Genomic DNA, 11339 nt, shown 5'->3' with positions numbered 1-11339 from the left:
ACCCATGGAAGAAGTTGCAGAGACAAAATATGGAGCAGAGACTGAAGGAAGAACAATCCAGAGACTGCCACACCTGGGGATCCTTCCGATATTCAATCATCAAATTCAGACACCATTGTGGATGTCAGCAAGTGCTAGCTGACAGGAGCCTGATTTAGCTGTATCCTGAGAGGCTCTGATAGTGCCTGACTAATACAGAAGTAGAGGCTCACAGCCATCCATTGGACTGAGCATAGGGTCCCCAATGAAGAAGCTAGAGAAAGGACCCAAGGAGTTGAAGGGCTTGCAGCCGCTTAGGACGAATAACATTATGAACTAACTAGTACCCTCAAAGTTCTCAGGGACTAAATCATCAAGCAAAGAGTACACATGGTGGAACTAATGGCTCCAGCAGCATATGTATAGCAGAGGATATAGCATATGTATAGCCAGTCATCAAGAGGAAGAGAGGCCCTTGGCCCTGTGAAGGTTCTATGCTCCAGTGTAGGGGAATGCCAGGGCCAGGAGGCAGGAGAGAGTCAGTTGGTGAATGGGGGGAGGGGGGAAGGAACAGGGTTTTGTTTTTGTTTTTGTTTTTGTTTTGTTTTGTTTTGTTTTTATTTTTTTCAGAGGGGAAACTGGGAAAGGAGATATCGTATGACATGTAATTAAAGAAAATACCTAATAAAAAAAAGAAGACTTACAAAAATCCAGTGGCCAATAAGCTAATTTTAAAGTACAAGTTAACAAAAGAGTCTGTTTGAATATAATTATCTTGCCTAAGTGAAGAATGTAAAGAAGTGACAAGAACAAAAGTCACAGGAGAAAACGTCATACTGTCATTCATCTTATTGGTTAAGAGATCTCCAAACTAACACAGGTTATTTCCATTGTCATTGGTTACTAACAATGGTTACTCTACTGCTGAAGATACCACATACTTTGGATGAAAGGATATAGAGAAATGGACCACAAAAACTACCTCTATGCTGACTAGATTTCATAGTTGCTATACAAGCTGCTGAGAGAGAAAAGATATCAGTCATCTTACCCAGAGTTGAATACTGAATACTTCAGTATTGACTTGTCAGGCAATACATGCCTATTGATGCAATAAGTATTAAGAATAACTCACTGCTTTCTGACTAGATTTGAGGCCTGTCACACAGGTGCATAATTCATGCTTGGTTCTGTAAACTTGTTCCAAAGCCCATAGCTGAGAATCTCATATGCTTAGGATAGAATCTGCTGTTATATTTTGCTAAACGGTCATGCTGTCAAAATGCCTTCTAAATCTTTGTGCTTTTGCCCATAAATATTCTTCCTTGGTGAGAAGGTTCTTTCTGCAGTGAGCAACAATCCATAGAGAGATGTATACTGGTCAAAATGCTGAGAACAATACACTGAGTGCTCAGCCCTAAATTAACCTCAACAATGCAACAACAGGAAAATTGAAAAGACTTCAATAAAATGCTTTCTTTACACATCATGACTATCACATTCATGAACTTAGAACAGCTGTGGTTATCTGAACAAGACCTGCAGCAGATCAAACTAGACAAATTCCTGGCATGATCCTGGATATCCCCGTAGATTATTTCTAGGCCCCATCACTATATAGCTTTTCCGTGCTCCACTAGATGACTCAACTTCTATTTAAATATGAACAAGAGTAACTGGACACAATTAATCTTGGTTCTTGGGAGATTGAGGCAGGAAGAATACAACTTTGAAGACAATCTGTGTTACATAGCAAGAAACCACATCAATAGACACAAGTAAAAATTAAAATAGAAGAGATAATAATCTAAAATGTATTATACATGAACACATGCTGGGACTTATTTTATATATAAAACTAAGTCTCTAAAGATGTCATCTCCTTTAGAGTTCTCTGCTATAGAAAGAACTAAGCCTCTAGCTTGTCCTGAAAGTCAATAGTCTTCTTGGTAAGCTTGTGATATTTTTAAAAAATGGAAATAAACTATCCATGTCAAGGTTGAATTCCAGAGTGTATAGACAGTATTGATTACTACTGACTGGTAGTAGCCAGTATTGGATTCCTGCCAAACCCATTATCTGTTCACATTGTTAAATTACTAAGATGCGAAATTTTATCCTGATCCATAATACACAACTTCAGATTTTATTCTGTTTTACAGTAAAATGAAACCTAACACTGAAGTCTTAGTGTGGGATTGGTAGTAACTAGAAAATAATATTGATTGAAAAGAAATGAGATGACTTTATAGACTACCTAGGTCAGAGGGTTCTTCAGAGAAACAGAACTAATAGAATATAAATAGGTGGTTTAGTAATAAATGTATAATAGGAAGATACTTAGTTACATGCAAGATATAGATAGATAGATAGATAGATAGATAGATAGATAGATAGATAGATAGATGGATGGATGGATGGATGGATGGATGGATGGATGGATGGACGGACGGACGGACGGACAGACAGATAGAAAATAATAGATTTGTATTTTTCAGGGTTTCTATTCCTGTACAAACATCATGAGCAAGAAGCAAGTTGGGGAGGAAAGGATTTATTCAGCTTACTTCCACATTGCTGTTGATCACCAAGGAATTCAGGACTGGAACTCAAGCAGGTCAGGAAGCAGGAGCTGATGCAGAGGCCATGGAGAGATGTTTCTTACTGGCTTGCTTCCCCTGGCTTGCTCAGCCTGCTCTCTTATAGAACCCAAGATTTCCAGCCCAGGGATGACATCACCCACAATGGGCCCTCCCCCATCTTGATCACTAATTTAAAAAATTGCCTTACAGCTGGATCTCATGGAGGTATTTCCTCAAGAGAGGCTTCTTTCTCCAGCTTGTGTCAAGTTAATACACAAAATTAGCCAGGAGAAGATATCTATACCTATATTTATATGATATATAGATGATACATAGATTTTTAGAGTGATGGTTCAGTTAGTAAAATGCCTACCATGCAACATGAGGACCTAAGTTCAGATTCTAAGCGCCCACATAAAAAAGCCAAGTATAATGGCATTTGCCTATAACTCTAGCACAGTTGAGATGAAGATAAGGAGATCCTCAGAATCAAGCCAATCAGTGAACAGTTGCAGAGAGAGAAAGAGACTATCTCAAAAGACAAAGTAGAGAGTAAAAGATAAAGACATCGATTACCAAACTCTGGCCTCCATATATAAGCATACACTTGTGCCTGTGAATTCATACACACCATACACGCGAACACATATATATTATATTATGCTATGTACATATATTCTTTATATAAGATATGAAATAATTGGGACACAGATGGTAGTAAACTGTTGAAAAAGAAGGAGATATAAGGTTTAGGAATATTATGGAGTTCTTTGTATATATTAGATATTAGCACTCTAATGAATGTAGGATTGATAAAAATCTATTCCCAATCTGTTGATTGCAGTTTTTTTCCTATTGACAGTGTCCTTTGTCTTACAGAATCTTTGCAATTTTATAAGGTCCAATTTGTCTAATGTTTACCTTAGAACATACTCCATTGATGTTCTGTTCAAGAAATTTTCCCCTGTGCCCATGTGTTCAAGGCTCTTCCCCACTTTCTCTTCTATTAGTTTCAGTGTATCTGGTTTTCTGTGGAGGTCCTTGATCCACTTGGCCTTGAGCTTGGTACAGGGAGATAAGAATAGATCAATTTGCTTTCTTCTACATGCTGACCTCCAGTTGAGCCAGCACCATTTGTTGAAAATGCTGTCTCTTTTCCACAGGATAGTTTTAGCTCCTTTGTCAAAGATAAAGTGACCATAGGTGTGTGGGTTCATTTCTGGGTCTAAAATTCTATTCAGTTGATTCACCTGCCTGTCACTGTACCAATACCATGCAGCTTTTTATTATTATTATTATTATTATTATTATTATTATTATTATTATTATTACTATTGCTCTGACGTACAGCTTGAGGTCAGGGATGGTGACCAGAGATTCCTTTATCGTTGAGAATAGTTTTCCCTATCCTAGGTTTTTTGTTATTCCAGATGAATTTGCAAATTGCTCTTTCCAAGTCTGTGAAGAATTGAGTTAGAATTCAGATGGGGATTGCACTGATTCTGCAGATTGCTTTTGGCAAGATAGACATTTTTGCTATATTAATCCTTTCAATCCATGAGCATGGAAGATCTTTCCATCTTCTGAGATTTTTAATTTCTTTCTTCGAAGACTTCAAATTTTTATCATATAGATCTTTCACTTGCTTGGTTAGAGTCACACCACCGTATCTAGTATTATTTGTGGCTAATGTGAAGGGTGTCATTTCCCTAATTTCTTTCTCAGCCTGTTTATCCTTTGAGTAGATGGGCTACAGAGCTAAACCAAGAATTCTCAACTGAGGAATACCAAATGGCCGAGAAGCACCTAAAGAAATTTTCAACATCCTTAGTCATCAGGGAAATGCAAATCAAAACAACCCTGAGATTCCACCTCACATCAGTCAGAATAGCTAAGATAAAAAACTCAGGTGACAGGAGATGCTGGTGAGGATGTGGAGAAAGAGGAACACTCCTCCATTGCTGGTGGGATTGCAAACTGATACAACAACTCAGGAAATCAGTCTGGCAATTCCTCAGAAAATTGGACATAGTATTACCTGAGCACCCAGCTATACCACTGCTGGGCATATACCCAGAAGATGCTCCAACATATAACAAGGACACATGTTATACTATGTTCATAACAGCCTTATTTACAATAATAGCCAGAAGCTGGAAAGAACCCAGATGTCCCTCAACAGAGGAATGGATACAGAAAATGTGGTACATCTACACAATGGAGTACTACTCAACTATTAAAAACAATGACTTCATGAAATTCTTTGGCAAATGGATGGGACTAGAAAATATCAACCTGAGTGAGGTAACCCTTATACAAAAGAACATACATGGTATGCACTCACTGATAAGTGGATATTAGTCCAGAAGCTAGGAATACCCAAAATATAATCCACAGACCACATGAAGCTCAAGAAGAAGGAAGACCAAAGTGTGGATGCCTGTGTCCTTCTTAGAAGGGGAACAAAATACTCATGGGAGCAAAAGGACATCTAGAGACTGCCCCACCTGGTGATTCATCTCATATACAGACACCAAACACAGACACTCTTGTGGTTGCCAGGAAGTGTATGCTAACCAGAGCCTAATACAGCTGTGTCCTGAGAGGCTCTGTCAAAGCCTGACAAATACAGAGGAGGATGCTCTAGCCAACCATTGGACTGAGCATAGAGTCCCTAATGGAAGAGTTAGAGAAAGGACTGAAGGAGCTGAGGGGTTTGCAGCCCCATAGGAATAACAACAATAGCAACCAAGCAGATGCTCCAGAGTTCCCAGGGACCAAACCACCAACCAAAGAGTACACATGGTTGGACTCATGGCTCCAGCCGCATATGTAGCAGAGGATGACTTTGTCTGGCATCAATGGGAGAAGAAGCTCTTGGTCCTATGAAGGCTCAATACCCCAGTGTAGGAGAATGCGAGGGTGAGGAGGTGGAAGTGGGTGAGTGGGTGGGTGGGAGAACACTGTCTTTGAAGCAGGAGGAGTGGGATAGGATAGGGGATTTCCAGGGGGAACTAGCAAACGGGGTAACATTTGAAATATAAATTAAGAAAATATCCAATAAAAAAGGAAATAAAAAATATTATGGAGATAGCTTATTTGACTATAGAGGCTGATAAGCACTGGGTATGCTATTTTCAAGCAGAATAACCTGGTAACAGTTTCAATCTATTTCCTATGATATGAAATGCAGGAGAACAGAGAATGTAAGTGTCACTCCTAATTTACCTGAAGGCAAAAGTCCAATATTGCAGTTCTTAGGCACTGAAGCAGAGAGTGAGTTCTTCCTTATTCAGCCTTCAGGGTATTGAATAGTGTAGCATTATAATAGTGATGACTGTCTACTGTTTACTAATTCAAGTGTTAATCTCATTTAAAAATACTCTCTCATGCATGAGTGGGCACATAAGCACACACAGGTGCATGCACACGTGCGTGCGTGCACACACACACACACACATACTGCATACATGCACATACACTGATGCTTGAACAAATATGAAGTTGACACCTGAGATTAATTATCATATAGAACTCCATATTCTCTCAGTTCTAATAGAGCTTGTATTTCTAAGCACCCTTAGCTAAAGATTGGCTACTATCTCATGAAACATGATTTTAAACGACACACAGAAACCTTAGGCAAATTCTTGCTTCAGCACATATACTGGGATTGAAAGCATGTACAGGGAACACATGAGCAAATCCTGATCTGGGAGACATCCTAGATAAGGCACCAATTAGTAATAACAGTCATTGTTCATCTAACACTTTAAATATGCTAAGCATATTTTAGTTAATCCTCTTAATAATCTTCAAATAGCATTATTATTATTTATCTACATTTAATATGGAATAAACCTGATGCCCATTCAGTTACAGTAACTTCCTCCAGATTACATACCAGCTAAGTGACAGAGATGTGACTTTCTTCCTGTTCTAGGTGACTCCAGAGTTCTCTTAGATAATATAATTAATATCCTATAAGAAAATGTACTACAAAACTTTACATTGCGATCAATAAAATTCATGAATCTCTGAATAGAAGACAATTCCGAAGAACATAATAATGCATGAGGGGAGTCATATTATCCCACCATGGTTCCGTGATGTTCTGTAACTGACAAAATAATGGAAAGAAGTAATAGATACTTAAAATTAAAAAGAATACTTGGAATTGTGTCTGATACAGTCAGGTGACTCAATTTGTAAGAAAAACAGTTTTGTTGCTTAAACGGCCAAGAAAAGATGAACATGATGGCAGGGAAGATAAAAATAACATCCTAGGTAAATGTTCTCAATATCCAGATTCCATGACGCTGGCAACATACAGAATGGATCATAAATTATTCTTCCTCAGATACCTGGAGGATTTCAATCGGGATAAGCTTGTTGCATCTGTTTTACCCATATTGTACAAGAAAAATGTTCATTTCTTAAATTTAAAAAAAAGCAAAGTATGTGTTCCTTAGTTCTGGAAAAGAGAAGCTTATTATCATGAGAGGAAGGTAATGTCAAGATTCAAACAAAACCAAATTATTCAAAATGCCTTATTCTGCAGGTATAAATTTCTGAATCAGTACTTCTGTAGCTCAAAACAACGCCTAATGTTACATGCAAAAACTCCTTCAAACACTTGCTTTAAGAAAGTTATTACATAGTAATTAGACCCTTCTTTCCCTATTATGCCTACACAAAACCCAAGCATAAAAACATATACTATACAATATTAACATTTGAGATCCAAAGTTATTTGTTTCAATATCCCAAAAGATAACACCTGCTTATATCTAGGGATAAGCCATGTCTGAACCACTATGTATTTTCAAGAACAAAGATTTACTAGAAATATGTTCCATAAAGTGTATAAAATTAGTTAGAAGTATAAAATCCACTCCTGAAATGTCATCATAGTACTCTATTGCTGGTGTCTGTCATGCTAACCATGAAGTATTTTTGTATTTACACATGCAGAAAATAAGTCCAGGGAGACCGACTTAACCTGCTCTAGAAGTCACCCAATTAGTGGCAGAACCATGACATACAGTCTTCAGTTTTTGTACTTTTTCCTCAGTGCCAGAAACGGGCACGTCAAGAAGAAAAACCCAGACAATGTCACTTAATTTTTCCTCTCTTAATGAAAAATTCAATTGTTCTGTCTGTAGTATTTTGGTTTCTTTTGACATTAGGATTACAGTATAGCAGAGGAAAGTAATATGCTCTCAATAATCATAACATGAAGACAGATAGGGAAGAAATAAGCAAGCCCCTGAGAGGCCTGTTTAATTTTGGAAGTGATTCAACTAGTTTCAGGGAAAACAAACATTAATCAGTAGAATTAGAAAACAACAGAGCAGGGCTATTTCTCTTGGTAAAGCACTTGCCTAGTATAAGCAAGGCTTTGTAAATTTCAGCTTTCATATGATTCATTACAGGATATAGGCTGCCAAGCACCTCTGTACTATGTCCACTTGTACCTAAACTAAGAGGTCAGTCTAGGTTTTTGTGTGGGCCTTTTACCATAAAGAAATCAGACTGTTCCTGCTCCTCTCTCATTCTCTGTACTAACTTTTGAGATCTTCAGTTATTTCTAACTCAGTGCATGGTAATCATTAGCACTCTAATAATTATAGTTTCCCAGGACTTGGTTTCTTTCTCTTCCATGGCATACTGTAATAATCTAACTAGTATACCATAGACTGATACTGATCCTATGTACTAATTCATGAATGAGGATGGTGATCATAGAGCAGCTCTCTAATCTTTTTTTTTTTCTTTTTTTTTTTTTCGAGACAGGGTTTTCTGTATAGCCCTTGGCTGTCTTGGATCTCACTCTGTAGACCAGGCTGGCCTCAAACTCAGAAATCCATCTGCCTCTGCCTCCCAAGTGCTGGGATTAAAGGCATGCGCCACCACTGCCCTGGTCTAATCTATTCTTAACAGGCCTCTGCTTTACAACTTTCTAGAGTTCTCAGACATCTTAAATGTTCATTTCATTTTTACTTCTAGTTTTCTTGCTGCTGTGTAATTCTTGCCTAAAATAACCCAAATTACCTCATCCTGAATACTGCAGTGTCAACCATTAGTGACTGAATATCACATGATATCTGAACTAAGTCACTTCTCTGACTGTAGTCTTTTTATAAAGGACACATCTATTAAGTCACACATTCCTTATCTTTTCACATGTGACTGGTGAATTGATATTTAAAAGATTTATGGGGTCCGAGAAATAGATTAATGGTTCAGAGCACTTACTACTCTTCTAGAGGACCTGAGTTTGATTTCCAGATCCATGTCAGATAGCTTACAACCTCCTGTAATTCCAACTCCAAAGAGATATATCTCATTCTGACCTCCATGGCCATTCACACACATGTGGTATTCAGACAGACACACACTCACACATAAATAAAACTTAAAACAATTCCATAAAATTTTATGTATATTTATAATTTTATAAATTTATATTTATTTGTTGGTGGTGTGGGCAGAAGAAAACTTGAAGCAGTTACTTCTCTCCTTCCACTATGTGGATCCTATGGACAGAACTCAGGTTGTCAGCCTTTGTAGCAAAGTGACTTTATCCACTGAACAATATTGCCCTTAGGGAACTTTTTATTATTTTCAAGATAGTATTCTATTTGAATTGTGCTTGAAAACTCCATAAATGTATGCAGTGCATTATGATAATATCCATCTCCCATTCTCCTACCCAAGAAATATCTCTTCCAATTTCATGTCTTATTGGTACCTGCTCTTTAAGTATAATAAAGTCAGAGAGGCAAAGTGTATAACAATAAAAAGTACATCGATTAAAAATTTTCACACTGGAGATACTTCAAATACTGTTACGTTCAAACTAGACTTTATTATACAAAGTTCAAATGAAATACAGAAAAGTACAATAGTAAAAAATGCTACTGTGATAAGACACCATGATCCAAGGCAAGTTATGGAAGAAGGAGTTTATTGGGAATTACGGTTTCAGAGGTTGAACCATATAGCATATGTTTCCAGTCCATGACCATCATAATGGGTAATATGCTGGAAGGAAGGAAGGAAAGCAGGCATGGCACTAGAGCAATAGTTAAGAGGTCCACTTAAGACAACTAACATGAGGCAGAGGGAGAGGGGAAGAGAGGGAGAGACAAGAAAGGGAGAGAGAGGGAAAGAGGGAAAAAGAGGGAAGGAGGGAGGAAGAGAGCATTCCCTAACTGGAAATAGTGTGGATTCTTAAAACCTCAAAGCAAGCCCTAGTGATACATCTCCAAGAAGGCCGTATGCATCCCTTATTCTCCTCAAACAGTCCCACCATCTGAGGACCAAGCGTTCAAATATATGAGCCTATGAAGATGACTTTCATTAAAACCACATCTATCTATCCTATGGTGAGGAACTTTTCTGACCAAGGCAGTGCCACTCTTCTTCACTGAACAGAATGGATTTGACTCTCAAAGCAGAGACACTTTGCATATGTTTTTCATATCAGCAACTTCCATAATGAACTCTGATGACACTCTTACTTGGGAATACCACATAATCAAGATAACTAGAAAGGGGACAGTAAGTCTGTCCTTAATAAATTGCTCTCTCTGAAACAATAGGGTCAAAATTCAGGTGATAGAGCACAGCAGATCAAGCCAGTCATAATCTCAAAATAGATTAGGGATTTCATGAAGTCCCATCCTTAACTGAGGACCTACTAGCAATGGATGGCCAGTGGAGGAGGAAGAGGCAGGTTTTTTTTCAGTAATGTGTTCTCTAAAATGCTTTTAATGCTCCTTTATATGGTTTTGTATCCACAAAAATATAGACAGCTCTAAGTGAACTCATTGGGTTTAAAAAATCCATGTGGAATTGGGAGGGGGAGTGTTGACTGAACAGAGGAGGAAGTAGATTTCATTAGGACGTAATTGTATGCATGTATCAAAATAAAAATGTCCAAAAATAAGCCAAACTTTTAAAACCTGGAAATATTTTTTTTTAAAAAAAAATGATGTTGCTGGAGGGGAGTGTGAATTTTAGAGTCAGCTGCTCATATGCCATAATAAATAATCATCTGATTTTGTTCAGCAATGTGTAGAAGTTATTCACTAACTTAAAGGAGAACTTACAAATGGATAGTAATACGTTCTATCGCTGATCAGATATATTTTCCCAGTAGACCCAGTTTATTCATCACATATGAATTATATATAACATAAATTATATATAATAAATTATATACATACATAAGTTGTACATATATAATATTTTGTTATTAAAAATCAGGGATCAGCAGACCTTGGGCACAAGCTCTGCAGCCAGTCCCACAACACCCAGAGGAAGCTCCACTCCCAGGCACTCTGACACACCTAGGATCAGAGGTGAGGAGGAACCAACATCTGTCCCAACACTGGGAGTAACTGGGACTAGCAGGACCAGGCACACAGAAACTCCTTCAGCCCAGTGACTCGGGTTCCTTACAGTCTCTCTGAGCTGGTGTCCAGAGTAGACCTTGGCCACAAGCTCCTCAGCCAGTCCCACAACACACAGAGGAAGCCCCACTTCCAGGTGATCTAACAAGCCCAGGATCACAGTATCCCAGAATCATAGAACCACAGAGACAGCTTGACTCTGACGAGTTCAGACACAACCAGGATCACAGGAAGGACAGGCTCCAGTCAGATTTAGCAAGGACAGGTAGCACCAGAGATAACCAGATAGCGGGGGACAAGCATAAGAAAATAAACAACACAAACCAAGGTCACTTGGCATCATCAGAACCCAATTCTC

The sequence above is a fragment of the Mastomys coucha genome, chromosome X (assembly GCF_008632895.1).
Source record: "Mastomys coucha isolate ucsf_1 chromosome X, UCSF_Mcou_1, whole genome shotgun sequence".
In the NCBI taxonomy this organism is placed as follows: domain Eukaryota; kingdom Metazoa; phylum Chordata; class Mammalia; order Rodentia; family Muridae; genus Mastomys; species Mastomys coucha.
This window is presented reverse-complemented; position numbering follows the sequence as displayed.